Below are 18,150 nucleotides of genomic sequence, written 5' to 3'. Positions count from 1 at the left end.
TGCTGAGGAGGGCGGCGGGAGTTTTCGGTATCTGGGGATGCAGATCCCAGGAGTTGGGGGGCCCTACATAAACTGAATCTGACGAGGTTGGTGGACCAAATGGAGGAGGACTTCAAAAGATGGGACATGTTACCGCTCTCGCTGGCGGGTAGAGTGCAGTCGGTCAAAATGGTGGTCCTTCCGAGGTTTCTGTTTGTGTTTCAGTGCCTTCCCATCGTGGTCACCAAGGGCTTTTTTCAGAGAGTAGGTAGGAGTATTATGGGGTTTGTGTGGGCGAATAAGACCCCGAGGATAAGGAGAGGGTTCCTGGAACGCAGTAGGGACCGAGGAGGGTTGGCGCTGCCAAACCTAGGGAGCAAATGTGGCGATGATCCGCAAGTGGGTTATGGAGGGAGAGGGGGCGGCATGGAAGAGGATGGAGATGGCGTCCTGTAAAGGAACGAGCCTGGAGGCGTTGGTGACGGCACCTCTGCCGCTCTCGCCGACAAAGTATACCACGAGCCCGGTGGTGGCGGCAACGTTAAGGATCTGGGACCAGTGGAGACGGCACAGGGGTGCAGTGGGAGCCTCGGTGTGGTCCCCGATCAGGGGTAACCATCGGTTTGTCCCGGGGAAGATGGACGGGGGGTTCCAGGGCTGGCATCGGGCGGGGATTAGAAGAATGGGGGACCTGTTCATTGACGGGACATTTGCGAGCCTGGGGCACTGGAGGAGAAGTTTGAGTTACCCCCGAGAAATGCTTTTAGATATATGCAGGTGAGGGCTTTTGTGAGGCGACAGGTCAGGGAATTCCCGCTGCTCCCGGCACAAGAAATTCAAGACAGGGTGATCTCGGGTGTATGGGTTGGGGAGGGCAAGGTGTCGGCAATACACCAAGAGATGAAAGAAGAGGGGGAAGCGTTAGTAGAAGAGTTGAAGGGTAAATGGGAGGAGGAGCTGGGGGAGGAGATCGAGGAAGGTCTGTGGGCTGATGCCCTGGGTAGGGTTAATTCCTCCTCCTCGTGTGCCAGGCTCAGCCTGATACAATTTAAGGTGGTTCACAGAGCGCACTTGACGGGGACGAGGTTGAGTAGGTTCTTTGGGGTAGAGGACAAATGTGGAAGGTGCTCAAGGAGCCCGGCGAACCATGTCCATATGTTTTGGTCATGCCCGGCACTGGAGGGGTTCTGGAGAGGAGTGGAGGGAGCAATATCTCAGGTGGTGAAAGTCCCGGTCAAGCCAAGCTGGGGGCTAGCAATATTTGGAGTAGTGGACGAGCCGGGAGTGCAGGAGGCGAAAGAGGCCAGCATTCTGGCCTTTGCGTCCCTAGTAGCCCGGCGAAGGATCTTGCTAATGTGGAAGGAGGCGGAGCCCCCTAGCGTGGAGGCCTGGATAAACGACATGGCTGGGTTCATAAGGCTGGAGAGGATTAAGTTTGCCTTGAGAGGGTCTGCGCAGGGGTTCTACAGGCGGTGGCAACCGTTCCTAGACTATCTCGCGGAGCGTTAGAGGAAGGTCGGTCAGCAGCAGCAGCAACCCTGCGGGGGGGGGGGGGGGGGGGGATGTCTTGGGAAGGGGGGGGAATGGGGGATCGCTTGGGGGGATGGATGAGCAGGAGATAACATGAAGGGTGGGGGAAACTGGCACGTGCGGGAGAGAGCCAGTGTATAAAGCTATGTAAATATACCATTTTGCCATGTATATATCTTGTTCAGTGTGATTTTGTGTTATTTTGTTATGGGGTGAGTGGGGGGTTATTGTTTGTAAGGGGAAAAAATTGTGGTGTTAAAAATCTTTAATAAATATATTTTTAAAAAATAATAAAATCACACCGCCGTGTGTGGTGATTACGTTTTTGTATTTATCATACGGGGCTGGGAAGCTACCCTTTAAAACGTACCTGAGTTTCTCGTCCTCTTTCTGTGCCTTCGTTGGATCCTGAATATTGGTCTGTGAGGCCTGAACTGCGTGTACTGGGGTTCTTTCGGGGGGTATCCAAAAATAACCGTGCCTGGAGCCTGCCTTCGCTCGGGCGTCTGCTTTAACGTTACCGGGGGGGAAGAACGCTGATGGCTGCGAACCTTAATTATTCCACATTTTCTATCCTTCGCTGTCTCTAAGATATGGCAGAGTAATGGGGCTGAGGGTAGGGGTTTACCGTCCGCGGAAACAAATCCTCTCGTTTCCCACAGGGGTAGGAATTCCGTCAAACTGTTGCATAAATACAAGCTGTCTGAATAGATGTCTGCTGGGGTCGGGAACAAGTCGGGGTGGTCTACAATATAAGCGATTGCTGCCAGTTCTGCTGCCTGCGAGCCTAAGTGTCCTGGCAACTTTAATGCAATCTCATCTAGGGCGCGTCCCTGTGCGTCCTCTACATAAATACCGCAACTGGTAAATCTCTTTCCATTTAACACTGTGGAGGAGCCATCCACATAAATCTTCAGGGGTACGCACGGGTCTGTGGGCTGGGGTCTCTCGGTTGTACTACCTGTTTTCCTGGGAGGTGTTTTAGGAATAAATGGACCTGTGTTCTGTTTCGTGGTCATGATCTCACTTTCACGAGGGGTGCCTGCATACTGCAAATTATCGGCAAGGAAGGTGTGGGTCTTGGTTCGTTTTACTGTGATGTCCCCTCCCTGCAAAAGAAGGGTCCAACGGGCTGTGCGGATTTGGCTGACTGTGCCATCCTTAAGTCGGCCGTCTAACAATAGCTCTGTTGGGGTGTGTTCTGTGAGGATGGTGATGGAGTTGAGTCCTTTTGATTTTTTTTAAATATTTTATTGAAAATTTTTGGCCAACCATCACAGTACATTGTCTATCCTTTACACAGTAATATAACAATATGAATAACAATGGCCAGTTTTATAAACAAGAAATAAATAATATGTAAACAAAAACAAAAACAAAACTAAATGGCAAATGCCTTGTCCCAGATAAATCTTCTCCAAAAATATGTTTTAACAGTCCAATATACAATTATCTATAACAACAACCTATACATATTATACTTATATATTAACATCCCTGAGAATCCCTCTGGATTGGCTTCCTTCCACATCAACAGTATCCTTCGCCGGGCTACTAGGGACGCTAAGGCCAAAACATCAGCCTCTCTCGCCTCCTGCACTCCCGGCTCTTCTGCAACCCCAAATATGGCCAACCCCCAGCTTGGTTCGACCTGGACCCCCACTACCTTCGAAAGCACCTTTGTCACCCCCACCCAAAACCCCTGTAGTGCCGGACATGACCAGAACATGTGGGTGTGATTCGCTGGGCTTTTCGAGCATCTCGCACACCTATCCTCTACTCCAAAAAATTTGCTAAGCCGTGTTCCAGTCATATGCGCCCTGTGTAACACCTTAAATTGTATCAGGCCTAGCCTGGCACACGAGGACGATGAGTTTACCCTACTTAGGGCATCAGCCCACAGCCCCTCCTCAATCTCCTCCCCCAGCTCTTCTTCCCATTTCCCTTTCAGCTCGTCTACCATAATCTCCCCCTCGTCTCTCATCTCCCTATATATGTCTGACACCTTACCGTCCCCCACCCATGTCTTTGAGATCACTCTGTCCTGCACCTCCTGCGTCGGGAGCTGCGGGAATTCCCTCACCTGTTGCCTCGTAAAAGCCCTCAGTTGCATATACCTGAATGCATTCCCTTGGGGCAACCCATATTTTTCGGTCAGCGCTCCCAGACTTGCAAACGTCCCATCTACAAGCAGATCTCTCAATTGTGTTACTCCTGCTCTTTGCCATGTTCCAAATCCCCCATCCATTCTCCCCGGAGCAAACCTATGATTATTTCTTATCGGGGACCACACCGAGGCTCCCGTCTTTCCCCTCTGCCGTCTCCACTGCCCCCAAATTTTCAGAGTAGCCACCACCACCGGGCTTGTGGTGTATTTCTTCGGTGAGAACGGCAACGGCACCGTCACCATGGCTTGTAGGCAAGTCCCCCTACAGGACGCCTTCGCCAATCTCTTCCACGCCGCTCCCTCCTCTTCTCCCATCCACTTACATACCATTGAGATATTGGCGGCCCAGTAGTACTCACTCAGGCTCGGTAGCGCCAGCCCCCCCCTATCCCTACTACGCTGCAAAAATCCCTTCCTCACTTTCGGGGTCTTCCCGTCCACACAAAACTCATGATACTCTTCTCAATCCTTTTGAAAAAAGCCTTCGTGATCACCACCGGAAGGCACTGAAACACAAAGAGGAATCTCGGGAGGACCACCATTTTAACCGCTTGTACCCTCCCTGCCAGTGACAGGGATACCATGTCCCATCTCTTGAAGTCCTCCTCCATCTGTTCCACCAGCCGCGTTAAGTTTAACCTATGCAATGTACCCCAATTCTTGGCTATCTGGATCCCCAAGTAGTGAAAATCCCTTGTTACCTTCCTCAGCGGTAAGTCCTCTATTTCTCTGCTCTGCTCCCCTGGATGCACCACAAACAGCTCACTTTTCCCCATGTTCAGCTTATATCCTGAAAATTCTCCAAACTCCCCAAGTATCCGCATTATCTCTGGCATCCCCTCCGCCGGGTCCGCCACATACACCAATAAATCGTCCGCGTAAAGAGATACCCGGTGTTCCTCTCCTCCCCTGAGTACTCCCCTCCACTTCCTGGAACCCCTCAATGCTATTGCCAGGGGCTCAATCGCCAGTGCAAACAATAATGGGGACAGAGGACATCCATGCCTCGTCCCTCTATGGAGCCGAAAATACGCAGACCCCCGTCCATTCGTGACCACGCTCGCCGTCGGGGCCCTATACAGCAGCTGTACCCATCTAATATACTCATCTCCAAAGCCAAATCTCCTCAACACCTCCCACAAATAATCCCACTCCACTCTATCAAATGCTTTCTCGGCATCCATCGCCACCACTATCTCCGCTTCCCCCTCTGGTGGGGGCATCATCATTACCCCTAGCAGCCTCCGTATATTCGTATTCAGCTGTCTCCCCTTCACAAACCCAGTTTGGTCCTCATGGACTACCCCCGGGACACAATCCTCTATCCTCATTGCCATTACCTTGGCCAGAATCTTAGCGTCTACATTTAGGAGGGAAATAGGTCTATAGGACCCGCATTGCAGCGGGTCTTTTTCCTTCTTTAGGAGAAGCGATATCGTTGCCTCCGACATAGTCGGGGGCAGCTGTCCCCTTTCCTTCGCCTCATGAAAGGTTCTCATCAGTATCGGGGCAAGCAAGTCCGCATATTTCCTATAAAATTCGACTGGAAATCCATCCGGTCCCGGAGCCTTCCCCGCCTGCATACTCCTAATTCCTTTCACTACTTCCTCTATCTCGATCTGTGCTCCCAGTCCCACCCTCTCCTGCTCCTCCACCTTAGGAAATTCCAGCCGGTCCAGGAAGCACATCATTCTCTCCTTCCCATCCGGGGGCCGAGCTTCGTATAATCTTTTATAGAATGCCTTGAACACTCCATTCACTCTCTCCGCTCCCCGCTCTATCTCTCCTTCCTCATCCCTCACTCCCCCTATTTCCCTCGCTGCTCCCCTTTTCCTCAATTGATGGGCCAGCAACCTGCTCGTCTTCTCCCCATACTCATACTGTACCCCCTGTGCCTTCCTCCACTGTGCTTCTACAGTACCCGTTGTCAGCAAGTCAAATTCTGCGTGTAACCTTTGCCTTTCCCTGTACAGTCCCTCCTCCGGTGCCTCCGTATATTGCCTGTCCACCCTCAGAAGTTCTTGCAGCAACCGCTCCCATTCCCTACTCTCCTGCTTTCCTTTATGTGCCCTTATTGATATCAGCTCCCCTCTAACCACTGTCTTCAGCGCCTCCCAGACCACTCCCACCTGGACCTCCCCGTTATCATTGAGTTCCAAGTATTTTTCAATGCACCCCCTCACCCTTAGACACACCCCTTCATCTGCCATTAGTCCCATGTCCATTCTCCAGGGTGGACGCCCTTCTGTTTCCTCCCCTATCTCCAAGTCTACCCAATGTGGAGCGTGATCCGAAATGGCTATAGCCGTATACTCTGTCCCCCTCACCTTCGGGATCAACGCCCTTCCCAAAACAAAAAAGTCTATTCGCGAATAAACTTTGTGGACATAGGAGAAAAACGAAAACTCCTTACTCCTAGGTCTGCTAAATCTCCATGGGTCTACTCCTCCCATCTGCTCCATAAAATCTTTAAGCACCTTGGCTGCAGCCGGCCTCCTCCCAGTCCTGGATCTCGACCTGTCCAGCCCTGGCTCCAGCACCGTATTAAAATCTCCCCCCATTACCAACTTTCCCACCTCTAGGTCCGGGATGCGTCCTAGCATGCGCCTCATAAAATTGGCATCATCCCAGTTCGGGGCATATACGTTTACCAAGACCACCGCCTCCCCCTGTAATTTGCCACTCACCATCACGTATCTGCCCCCGCTATCCGCCACTATGGTCTTTGCCTCAAACATAACCCGCTTCCCCACTAGTATAGCCACCCCCCTGTTTTTCGCATCTAGCCCCGAATGAAACACCTGCCCCACCCATCCTTTGCGTAGTCTAACCTGGTCTATAAGATTCAAGTGCGTCTCTTGTAACATAACCACGCCTGCCTTAAGTTTCTTAAGGTGTGCGAGTACTCATGCCCTCTTTATCGGCCCGTTCAGCCTTCTCACATTCCACGTGATCAACCGGGTTGGGGGGCTTTTTACCCCCCCCCTTGTCGATTAGCCATCCCCTTTTTCCCAGCTCCTCACCCGGTTCCCACGCAGCTGTGTCCCCCCCAGGTGGTGCCCCCACGCCCACCCCACCCCATTCCGGCTCCCCCCTCTCCCCAGCAGCAGCAACCCAGTAACTCCCCCCTCCCACCCCCCACCCCCCCCGTTAGATCCCCCACTAGCGTAGTTACACCCCCCATGTTGCTCCCAGAAGTCAGCAAACTCTGGCCGACCTCGGCTTCCCCCCGTGACCTCGGCTCGCACCGTGCGACGCCCCCTCCTTCCTGCTTCCCTATTCCCGCCACGATTATCATAGCGCGGGACAAAGCCCGCGCTTCCCTTTTGGCCCCGCCCCCCATGGCCAACGCCCCATCTCCTCCACCTCCCTTCCTCCCTCCACCACCACCTGTGGAAGAGAGAAAAGTTACCGCATCGCAGGATTAATAACATAAAACTCATCTTTCCCCCCCTTTTTCCCCCCTCTTCGCCCCCCATACTCGCCCCACCACTTTGTTTCAAACGTTCTTTTTTAATAACCCGCTTATTCCAGTTTTTCTTCCACAATAAAAGTCCACGCCTCATCCGCCGTCTCAAAGTAGTGGTGCCTCCCTTGATATGTGACCCACAGTCTTGCCGGTTGCAGCATTCCAAATTTTATCTTCTTTTTGTGAAGCACCGCCTTGGCCCGATTAAAGCTCGCCCTCCTTCTCGCCACCTCCGCACTCCAGTCTTGATATACGAGGATCACCGCGTTCTCCCACCTACTGCTCCGAGTTTTCTTTGCCCATCTAAGGACCATCTCTTCGTCCTTAAAACGGAGGAATCTCACCACTATGGCTCTAGGAATTTCTCCTGCTCTCGGTCCTCGCGCATCACTCGGTATACTCCCTCCACCTCCAGCGGACCCGCCGGGGCCTCCGCTCCCATTAACGAGTGCAGCATCGTGCTCACATATGCCCCGACGTCCGCCCACTCCACACCTTCAGGAAGACCAAGAATCCTTAAATTATTCCTCCTCGCGTTATTCTCCAGCACCTCCAGTCTTTCCACACATCGTTTATGGTGTGCCTCGTGCATCTCCGTCTTCACCACCAGGCCCTGTATATCGTCCTCGTTCTCGGCAGCCTTTGCCTTCACGACCCGAAGCTCCCGCTCCTGGGTCTTTTGCTCATCCTTTAGCCCTTCGATCGCCTGTAATATCGGGGCCAACAGCTCCTTCTTCATTTCCTTTTTAAGTTCTTCCACGCAACATTTCAAAAACTCGTGTTGTTCAGGGCCCCATATTAAACTGCCACCTTCCGTCGCCATCTTGGTTCTTGCTTGCCTTCCTTGCCGCTGCTCCAAAGGATCCACTGCAATCTGGCCACTTCCCTCTCCTTTTTCCATCCGTATCCAGGGGGGATTCCCTTCTGGTTTACCGCACAGTGCTTCGAGCCGTTAAAATTGCCGTTGGGGCTCTTATTAAGAGCCCAAAAGTCCGTTCCACCGGGAGCTGCCGAAACGTGCGACTTAGCTGGTCATCGCCGCACCCGGAAGTCGGGTTGAGTCCTTTAATGTAGGCGAAGTAATGTACTGCCCAAAAAACTGCGAGCAGGTGCCTTTCACAGGCAGAAAATCCTTGCTCTACGGGCTCAAACACGCGTGAAGCGTATGCTACGGGGTGTAATTGGTCGTTGCATTCCTGGAGGAGTACAGCCGAAAGGGTTCGGTCGGTGCTTGCAACTTTCGATAGCGTACGGGGAAAGTGGATCTGGGACCTGTAGTGCGGGATGCACTGTGCTGAGTGCTCTTTTTAAAGCATCCACGGCATCCTTATGCTGTGGAAGCCATTCCCAAGGTGCCTGCTTCTTGAGACGTTCGGAAAGGGGCGCTGCTTTCGTGGCGAAACCGTCAATATGGTTTCAGCAGTAGCCAACCAGTCCTAAAAATGACCGGAGGGCTGAGACATTGTGGGGAAGGGGCAATTTGATGATCGAGTCAATCCTCTTTTGCTCAATCTCGCGTTTACCAGTGAGTGATCACTGTTCCCAAGTAAATCACTTTCTCTTTCAAAATCTGGGCCTTCTTGGTGTTGACTTTACAACCAATTTCTTTTAGGAGTGCTAGGAGTTTGGCGAGAAGCGAAATGTGCTCTCCCTTTGTGTCTGTCTGTAGTAACAAGTCGTCTACATACTGGACCAGACCATCGGTGCGGGAAAATTTTACTAATCCATCTGCCAGCTGTCGGTGGAAAATGGAGGGGGAGTTGTGGAAGCCTTGTGGAAGGCACGTCCACGTGTATTGTTGTCCCCGGAATGAATTTGTACTGGCACGCTTTAGCCAATGGAATGGACCAAAAGCCGTTACTAATGTCCAAAACCAAAAAAATTTTTGACTGGAGTCCCTGTTTGAGCATGGTCTCGGGACTCGTGGCTACGATGGGGGCTGCTGCTGGGGTTACTTTGTAATCAATGGCCAGTCGCCATGATCCATCGGGTTTCCTGACAGGCCAAATTGGTGCGTTGTTTGTGGAGGCTACTGATCGGAGTACGCCTTGATCCAACAAACTCTCTATTACTTTGGAGATTTCTCCCTCTGCTTCCTGGGGAAATCCGTACTGCTTCTGGGGTTTGGGGTCGGGACCTGTAATGTTCACAAAGCCAGCTAATTTGCCACAGTCGTGCTTGTGCTGTGCAAATGCTGCTTTATGTTCCTGCAGGACTGCCCTAACTTGTTTGTCTGCACTAATGGTTTGAGAGTCGAACCAGAAGTCTCCCACTGAGCTAATCCTGTTTACGTACTCTCCTACTGTGAGCGTGGCGGGGGCTCGAGCTGCCTTTGCCATTTTCCAAACACACTTGTTAACTAGGTGAAAAGAAAGGTTATGGGAGCTCATGAAATCGATCCCAAGAATATGTTCTGCTGTCTGGGGCAGATCAACCAAAACTACGGGATGCTTAGTTGTGATGTTCCCTATTTGTATCGCTACAGGGGCTGTGATGTGTCCCTGTTGTAAATGGCCTGTAAAGCCGCTGAGTGTGATGGTGTCTGTTGTGGGCCACGTGTCTCGCTGAAACATGGTGGAGGAATTGAGTGTGGTGCGGGACCCTCCTGTGTCCCAAAGAAATTCTACGGGGTGTCCCCAAACTTTGCCTGCCACTTCCGGATTTGTCCCAAAGGGTGTCGCAGACCCAAGTTGGGGAACCCGAACACCGTCAGTTGGTGCCGTTCATGTCTGCATTCTCTGAACGGGCGCTAATGCTATGGATCGGCTTTGCCCTATTCCTGTTTAGGGTGCCTGTCTGTTGGCTTCTCTGCTGCTTTTGGGGCGCGTTGCACTCTCGTGCAAAGTGTCCTAGCTGTCCACAGTTGTAACATTCTTGAGCTTTGGGCTGGGGTTTTGCCTGCAATTGATTGCTCCCAAGCGCGGGACAATCTCTTCAAAACCCATTTTTTATTGTGGGCCTCATCTGAGGGGTCATAATTTGCGCAAGCTTTTCGTCCTGCTTCTGTGGCGTGGGAGACTAGAATTCGGGTCCATTTGGCCATATTATCTGGGGACAAATGGGTGCGGGCTAACTCTCCAAAAACTGCTGTGAAGTGTATCCACAAGCGTCCAGCAAACGCTGTGGGGTGCTCTGTCTTCTTTTGCCTACACTTATTTAGGCCTTCTACGGGATCTCCTCTGTTAAAGACGATCGCATCAAGGATCGCTGTGTGCATCTTTTGGAGTGTGCCTCCTCCTCCATTCTGTGGGTCGGGAAGGGCTGCTACGACTGAAGGGTCAAGGCACAAAACTGAGCTTCACTTGCTCCTTTTCGTCCAGGCCGTACATGGTAGCCTGCTGTTTGACTTTCGCGAAAAATTGGTGGGAGTCTGATGTGGGAAGGAACAGTGTAACCTTTCCACACGCGTCCCGTAATTGGGTCACGGCTAACGGGGTTGTGTAAAGGAAATCTGCTTCTCCGTCTGCTGTGGCCCTGCGGTGTGTGGTTACAGGGTTCAGTTGGGGGTTGGGGCGCTTTCCTTTTCTGGGGTTGTTCCTGCGTACATGTCCCATGTACGTATCTATGGGCAGTCTCGTTCAATTCCTGCCAGTCGGGGCCGTTTTCCTGATCTAATTGTGGTCCAAATGTGCTTTGAAACCCATTTTGAACGGAAAGCAGAGATTGCAATTCTGCAATTTGCTTCTGGCACTTTGTGTGGTCTGCCATTGTTCCGTCGTGGAAGTATGGAGTGCTCGTAGGGCTGCTTTCAGATCATTGCACTGTTTCTGCAATTTCTCCACTTGCTGTTCTGTCTCTTGTCTTACCAAGACCGCACGTTGCGTGTCCTGGTAGGCCTTATCATATTGCATCTGAAAACTGTTCAAATGCGCGAGACAAGACTGATGTGCCCGCTTGGCATCATCCACCTCTCTGTCCCTTGCTGCTAACTGCTCTCTCAAATCTCGATTCTCCTTCTCTACTTCGCTCATGTCTACCTCACTACTTCTGTCTCTCTCCTCTATCTCTCTACGGAGCGTCCTAACGACCTCCTCTGTGCCTCGCAATTGTGCCAAACAGGACACGATTGCCATCGGCTTACGAGCTTTCCCTAAGCTCTTCTTGTGGATCTCTGGCAGGTTCTCCCACCAAATATGTCCTATACTCCCGGGACCTGTTTCCTCATTAGCGCAGAATTCACTCCAAAGGGGCCATCCTTTCCCTTTGAGATATTTCCTGATCTCTTCTTCCCAAACGGGACACTGTCCTACACTACTGGTCACTGCGACCTCGAATTCCTGGGGGTTAATAAGGCGTTCCATTGCCTTCATTGCCATTTTCTCTATCTCGGTTCTCTACTGAATTTGGAACAGTGGGTGATAAAGTGGTGATGTAAACATGGGTACGGCTGACGCTAATTTCCGGCCTACAAAATTCTTGACAGTTTTTCGCAACAAAGTCTCCCAGGTTTACCTTATATCCCTGTTACTACGCATGCATTAACACACTTCCAAATCTTGGAGGCTTGATCAGTACTGTTCTTACACTTGTGGTTTTTCTGTTTCCAATTGGATTCTCAATTCAAATTTTGGATTCTCTCGGAGTGGTTAGGCCACTTCTAAGTCGAGTCCCGGCGGAGTTGCCAATAAATGTTGCTGTCTTTGGTGTTGTCTCTTAATTTGGCTCTGTTTAATTACGTTTGCTCAAGTGTCACCAGGTATCTCTCGACACCACCACAAGGTTCAAAACCGAATACTGATCAAAGACTCGATACACCAGTTAGTAAGTTCAAAAGCAATGCTCATTTATTTACACACAGTCAAATCTACTCATGCATAAAACTCTACAACCTAAATTATCACTATTACTAAAGCCTATACTTAGCTTCGGGCGCCCACTCAGTCAGAGGAACAATGGCCGGTGCTCGGTTCTGAGGCTGCTGGGTTGAGCTGTTTACAGGATAGCAACTAGGAGCGTCTATCTCGTAGCGTGTGTTGACTTGGAACTTACTTGTTCTGGCATAGCTGCTAGGCTGGTTTCTCTTCACTGAGAGCCAAGGCCAAAGAAGAAAGATTCTCTCTTGGGGAATACTTTTTACACCCGAAAGGGCTTTGTGCGCTTTTGGGCGGGCCTTGAACTTGGCCTCAATTAATTGGACCTTTCCCAATCATTCTTATCGATCTTCCTCCAATAGAGGGGTGGGTTCCCTGGTTGCTGGGCGTGTCCTAGGTGGCCGTTGGTTTGCTTTGTTTGAGTCTCCTCTGGCGCCGGGGTGTCTGCCTTAACATTGTTTATCTAAATGGTTTCCCTTTTGTCCCCGGAGATGGCTCATTAGTATGTAGATGGCTTAGCAGTACCGGTCCTGTCTGAGAGCCACTGCTCTAATCAACAGACAGACCTTACACCTGCTTGCTTTTCAGTATTGTCCAATTTTCCCTGCATTCTTTGCAAATGTCCATTTTGTAATCGGGATGTGGCCATCCCAGATGGCTACAGGGGTAATTTAGCTGGGCCAACCCACCTACCCTGCACATCTTTGGGTTGTGGGGGCGAAACCCACGCAAACGCGGGGAGAATGTGCAAACTCCACACGGACAGTGACCCAGAGCCGGGATTGAACCTGGAACCTTGGCGCCGTGAGGCACCAGTGCTAACCACTGCGCAACCATACTGCCCCCTAACTGGCTTTTATAAGGGGCAACAAAGAGTCTATGCTGAGTTGTAGGGAAAAATAAAACTTATTTTATTTCACATGGGCAGCACGGTAGCATTGTGGATAGCACAATTGCTTCACAGCTCCACGGTCCCAGGTTCGATTCTGGCTTGGGTCACTGTCTGTGCGGAGTCTGCACATCCTCTCCGTGTGCGTGGGTTTCCTCCGGGTGCTCCGGTTTCCTCCCACAGTCCAAAGATGTGCAGGTTAGGTGGATTGGCCATGATAAATTGCCCTTAGTGTCCAAAATTGCCCTTAGTGTTGTGTGGAGTTACTGGCTTATGGGGATAGGGTGTGGAGGTGTTGACCTTGGGTAGGGTGCTCTTTCCAAGAGCCGGTGCAGACTCGATGGGCTGAATGGCCTCCTTCTGCACTGTAAATTCTATGATGACAAGTTAACTATTATGTACAGCTCCAGCTGTTCGCTACTGTGTCTTCTCTAGTCGGCATCTGACTGGCTGACTCTATTTATACAAATATGCATGAACCTTGTTAAGGATCCCCCCCCCCCCCCCCATTTATCAAGGTCAACTCATATTCTGCAAGCTCTATGGGATATTGGATCATCCCTACAGTCAGTTCCAGCCCCACAGACCCCGGAGTTCCAACATAAGTGAATTAACATTCTATTGACATTCTATTGTTTGACCACCAGATGGAGTCTCTGCCTCCCCGAGATAACACTGGAGCTCTATACTTGAGAATTTACAGCAGATCTTGGCCGCAGATCTCCGACCCCACGCTGGGTCGGAAAATTCCCGTGGGGGGGGGGGCAAGAATCACGCCACGCCACGCCGCCCTGACACCGGCTCACCGATTTTGGGGCGCTAGCGGGATCGCCGCCACGCCAGTTGGGGGCCGTTGAAAGGGCCCCCTTGCGATCTCAGGGCCTTGACGGGCCGAGTGCCCGCCGAGTTCAGCTGAGTCCCACACGGCGGGACCTCGGAGCTCCATCTGTGGGGGCTGTCCTGGTTGGGGGGGGGGGAATCCGACCCCGGGGGGGACCTCCACGGTGGCCTGGCCCGCGATCGGGGCCTACTGACCGGCGGGCGGTCTATTTCCGTTGGGGCCTATGTTCCTCCGCGCCGGGCCCCTGTAGGGCTCCGACATATTGCCCGGGGGCCGGCGCGGAGACGGGAACTCACACGCATGCGTGAACTCGCCCCGGCTTTCGGGCTCCGGAGCTGCGGAGACCACTCCGGCACTGTACTAGCCCCCTAGGAAGGGGTGGATAGCTGCCTGGTGAGGCCTGTTGACGCCGGAGTGGCTCACGCCACTTTTCACGCCCGCGTCAGAACTTGGCCGCAGGATTGGAGAATCCCGGCTCTTATGTCCAGTCTGTCCTTTCTGCTTGCCCGGATTGGATTGGATTGGATTTGTTTATTGTCATGTGTACCGAGGTATAGTGAAAAGTATTTTCCTGCGAGCAGCTCCACAGACCATTAAGTACATGGGAAGAAAAGAAAATACATAATAGGGCAACACAAGGTATACAATGCAACTACATAAGCACCAGCATCGGATGAAGCATACAGGGTGTAGTGTTAATGAGGTCAATCCATAAGAGGGACATTTAGGAGTCTGGTAACAGCGGGGAAGAAGCTGTTTTTGATTCTGTTCGTGCGTGTTCTCAGACTTCTGTATCTCCTGCCCGATGGAAGAAGTTGGAAGAGTGAGTAAGCTGGGTGGGAGGGGTCTTTGATTAAGCTGCCCGCTTTCCCCAGGCAGCGGGAGGTGTAGATGGTGTCAATGGAAGGGAGGCAGGTGTATGTGATGGACTGGGCGGTGTTCACGACTCTCTCGTTTCTTGCGGTCCTGGGCCGAACAGGTGCCATACCAGGCTGTGATGCAGCCAGATGGAATGCTTTCTATGGTGAAAGCTGTCGAGCCTGATATCTGTGCAGAGATTCTAGATGTATCGTCAAGATAATTCTTAGACTGGGCTTTTCCCAGCCATTCACAGAGGATTAAACTGTTACAAACCTGGTGGAGAACCTGCAAGAAGCCTTTCAAGCCAGTAGTCCTCTTCACAGGTCTGGCTACTGCTAGTAGTCTTTTAAATAGGAGTGTCTTCCACAGGTCTGGCTAGGCGCTCCTTAGATCGCCTGGGAGAGAGAGTTGAGAGAAAGTGTCTTCAAGTGGCTTCCTGCCTGAATCTTTTCACAGAATTCAGACAGAATGGACCTCTTTCGATGACCCGCTGTTCTTCCGGAAGGTTCTGAATGGCTCCACAATCGCGAGCGAGAACAGGAGATCCCTCAGAATTCCTGACGCACTGATTGACTGCTTGCCAAGTCCATCAAACTAACATCACAGGCTCTGCCACAGAGCATCAAGGGGAAGTCCTGGACTAGTTCAAGTGGCAGCTTGCAATGGGGGGGGGGGGGGGCTGATGGTGGAGGGTTCAGCTCAAAAAAGGAACACAGGACAAAGGGTTTCGACACACCCATCAAACTGAATGGGAAACTCTCAAAGTTATGATCACTCTGGCTTAGAAGGTCCTTTACTATGAAGTCCGTCTGTCCTGGAAGTAGTCACCTAGTCCCTCCTATACCTTGGCGACAAATCTGGGAATGGATCAAAATTACCACGTGGTACAACAGTATAGCGGCCAGTAGTTGAAAATGATCAGTGTGTGATGCTGTAGGCCAGCAATTCGATGAGTTAGAACATAGAACATAGAACGATACAGCGCAGTACAGGCCCTTTGGCCCACGATGTTGCACCGAAACGAAAGCCATCTAACCTACACTATGCCATTATCATCCATATGCTTATCCAATAAACTTTTAAATGCCCTCAATGTTGGCGAGTTCACTACTGTTGCAGGTAGGGCATTCCACGGCCTCACCACTCTTTGCGTAAAGAACCTACCTCTGACCTCTGTCATATATCTATTACCCCTCAGTTTAAAGCTATGTCCCCTCGTGCTAGCCATTTCCAACCACGGGAGAAGGCTCTCACTGTCCACCCTAACTAACCCCCTGATCATTTTGTATGCCTCTATTAAGTCTCCTCTTAACCTTCTTCTCTCTAACGAAAACAACCTCAAGTCCATCAGCCTTTCCTCATAAGATTTTCCCTCCATACCAGGCAACATCCTGGTAAATCTCCTCTGCACCCGCTCCAAAGCTTCCACGTCCTTCCTATAATGCGGTGACCAGAACTGTACGCAATACTCCAAATGCGGCCGTACCAGAGTTTTGTACAGCTGCAACATGGCCTCATGACTCCGGAACTCAATCCCTCTACCAATAAAGGCCAACACTCCATAGGCCTTCTTCACAACCCTATCAACCTGGGTGGCAACTTTCAGGGATCTATGTGCATGGACACCTAGATCCCTCTGCTCATCCACACTTCCAAGAACTTTACCATTAGCCAAATATTCCGCATTCCTGTTATTCCTTCCAAAGCGAATCACCTCACACTTCTCTACATTAAACTCCATTTGCCACCTCTCAGCCCAGCTCTGCAGCTTATCTATGTCCCTCTGTAACCTGCTACATCCTTCCGCATTGTCGACAACACCACCGACTTTAGTGTCGTCTGCAAATTTACTCACCCACCCTTCTGCGCCCTCCTCTAGGTCATTGATAAAAATGACAAACAGCAACGGCCCCAGAACAGATCCTTGTGGTACGCCACTTGTAACTGAACTACATTCTGAACATTTCCCATCAACCACCACCCTCTGTCTTCTTTCAGCGAGCCAATTTCTGATCCACATCTCTAAATCACCCTCAATCCCCAGCCTCCGTATTTTCTGCAATAGCCTACCGTGGGGAACCTTATCAAACGCTTTACTGAAATCCATATACACCACATCAACTGCTCGACCCTCGTCTACCTGTTCAGTCACCTTCTCAAAGAACTCGATAAGGTTTGTGAGGCATGACCTACCCTTCACAAAGCCATGCTGACTATCCCTGATCATATTATTCCTATCTAGATGATTATAAATCTTGTCTCTTATAATCCCCTCCAAGACTTTACCCACAACAGACGTGAGGCTCACCGGTCTATAGTTGCCGGGGTTGTCTCTACTCCTCTTTTTGAACAAAGGGACCACATTTGCTATCCTCCAGTCCTCTGGCACTATTCCTGTAGCCAATGATGACATAAAAATCAAAGCCAAAGGCCCAGCAATCTCTTCCCTGGCTTCCCAGAGAATCCTAGGATAAATCCCATCAGGCCCCAGGGACTTATCTATTTTCAGCCTGTCCAGAATTGCCAACACCTCTTCCCTACGTACCTCAATGCCATCTATTCTAATAGCCTGGGTCTCAGCATTCTCCTCCACAACATTATCTTTTTCCTGAGTGAATACTGACGAAAATATTCATTCAGTATCTCGCCTATCTCTTCAGACTCCACACACAACTTCCCATCCCTGTCCTTGACTGGCCCTACTCTCACCCTAGTCATTCTTTTATTCCTGACATACCTATAGAAAGCTTTTGGGTTTTCCTTGATCCTACCTGCCAAATACTTCTCATGTCCCCTCCTTGCTCGTCTTAGCTCTCTCTTTAGATCCTTCCTCGCTACCTTGTAACTATCCATCGCCCCAACTGAAACTTCACACCTCATCTTCACATAGGCCTCCTTCTTCCTCTTAACAAGAGATTCCACTTCTTTGGTAAACCACGGTTCCCTCGCTCGACGCCTTCCACCCTGCCTGACCGGTACGTACTTATCAAGAACACGCAGTAGCTGTTCCTTGAACAAGCTCCACTTATCCAGTGTGCCCAACACTTGCAGCCTACTTCTCCAACATATCCTCCCCAAGTCATGTCTAATGGCATCATAATTGCCCTTCCCCCAGCTATAACTCTTGCCCTGCGGTGTATACTTATCCCTTTCCATCACCAACGTAAACGTCACCGAATTGTGGTCACTGTCCCATAATGTGCTCTCCTACCTCCAAATCCAACACCTGGCCTGGTTCATTACCCAAAACCAAATCCAAAGTGGCCTCGCCTCTTGTTGGCCTGTCAACATATTGTGTCAGGAAACCCTCCTGCAGGACTTCCGGGTGCGGCGATGACCAGCTAAGTCGCACGTTTCGGCAGCTCCCGGTGGAACGGACATTTGGGCTCTGAATAAGAGCCCCAACGGCAATTTTAACGGCTAAAAGCACTGTGCGGTAAACCAGAAGGGAATCCCCCCTGGACACGGATGGAAAAAGGAGAGGAAAGTGGCCGGATTGCGGTGGATCCTTTAGAGCAGCGGCAAGGAAGGCAAGCAAAAACCAAGATGGCGTCGGAAGGTGGCAGTTTAATATGGGGCCCTGAACAACACGAGTTCTTGAAG

This window comes from Scyliorhinus torazame, chromosome 14, assembly GCF_047496885.1.
Source record: "Scyliorhinus torazame isolate Kashiwa2021f chromosome 14, sScyTor2.1, whole genome shotgun sequence".
Lineage (NCBI taxonomy): Eukaryota > Metazoa > Chordata > Chondrichthyes > Carcharhiniformes > Scyliorhinidae > Scyliorhinus > Scyliorhinus torazame.
The sequence above is the reverse complement of the archived record's forward strand: the minus strand, read 5'-3'. Positions refer to the sequence as shown.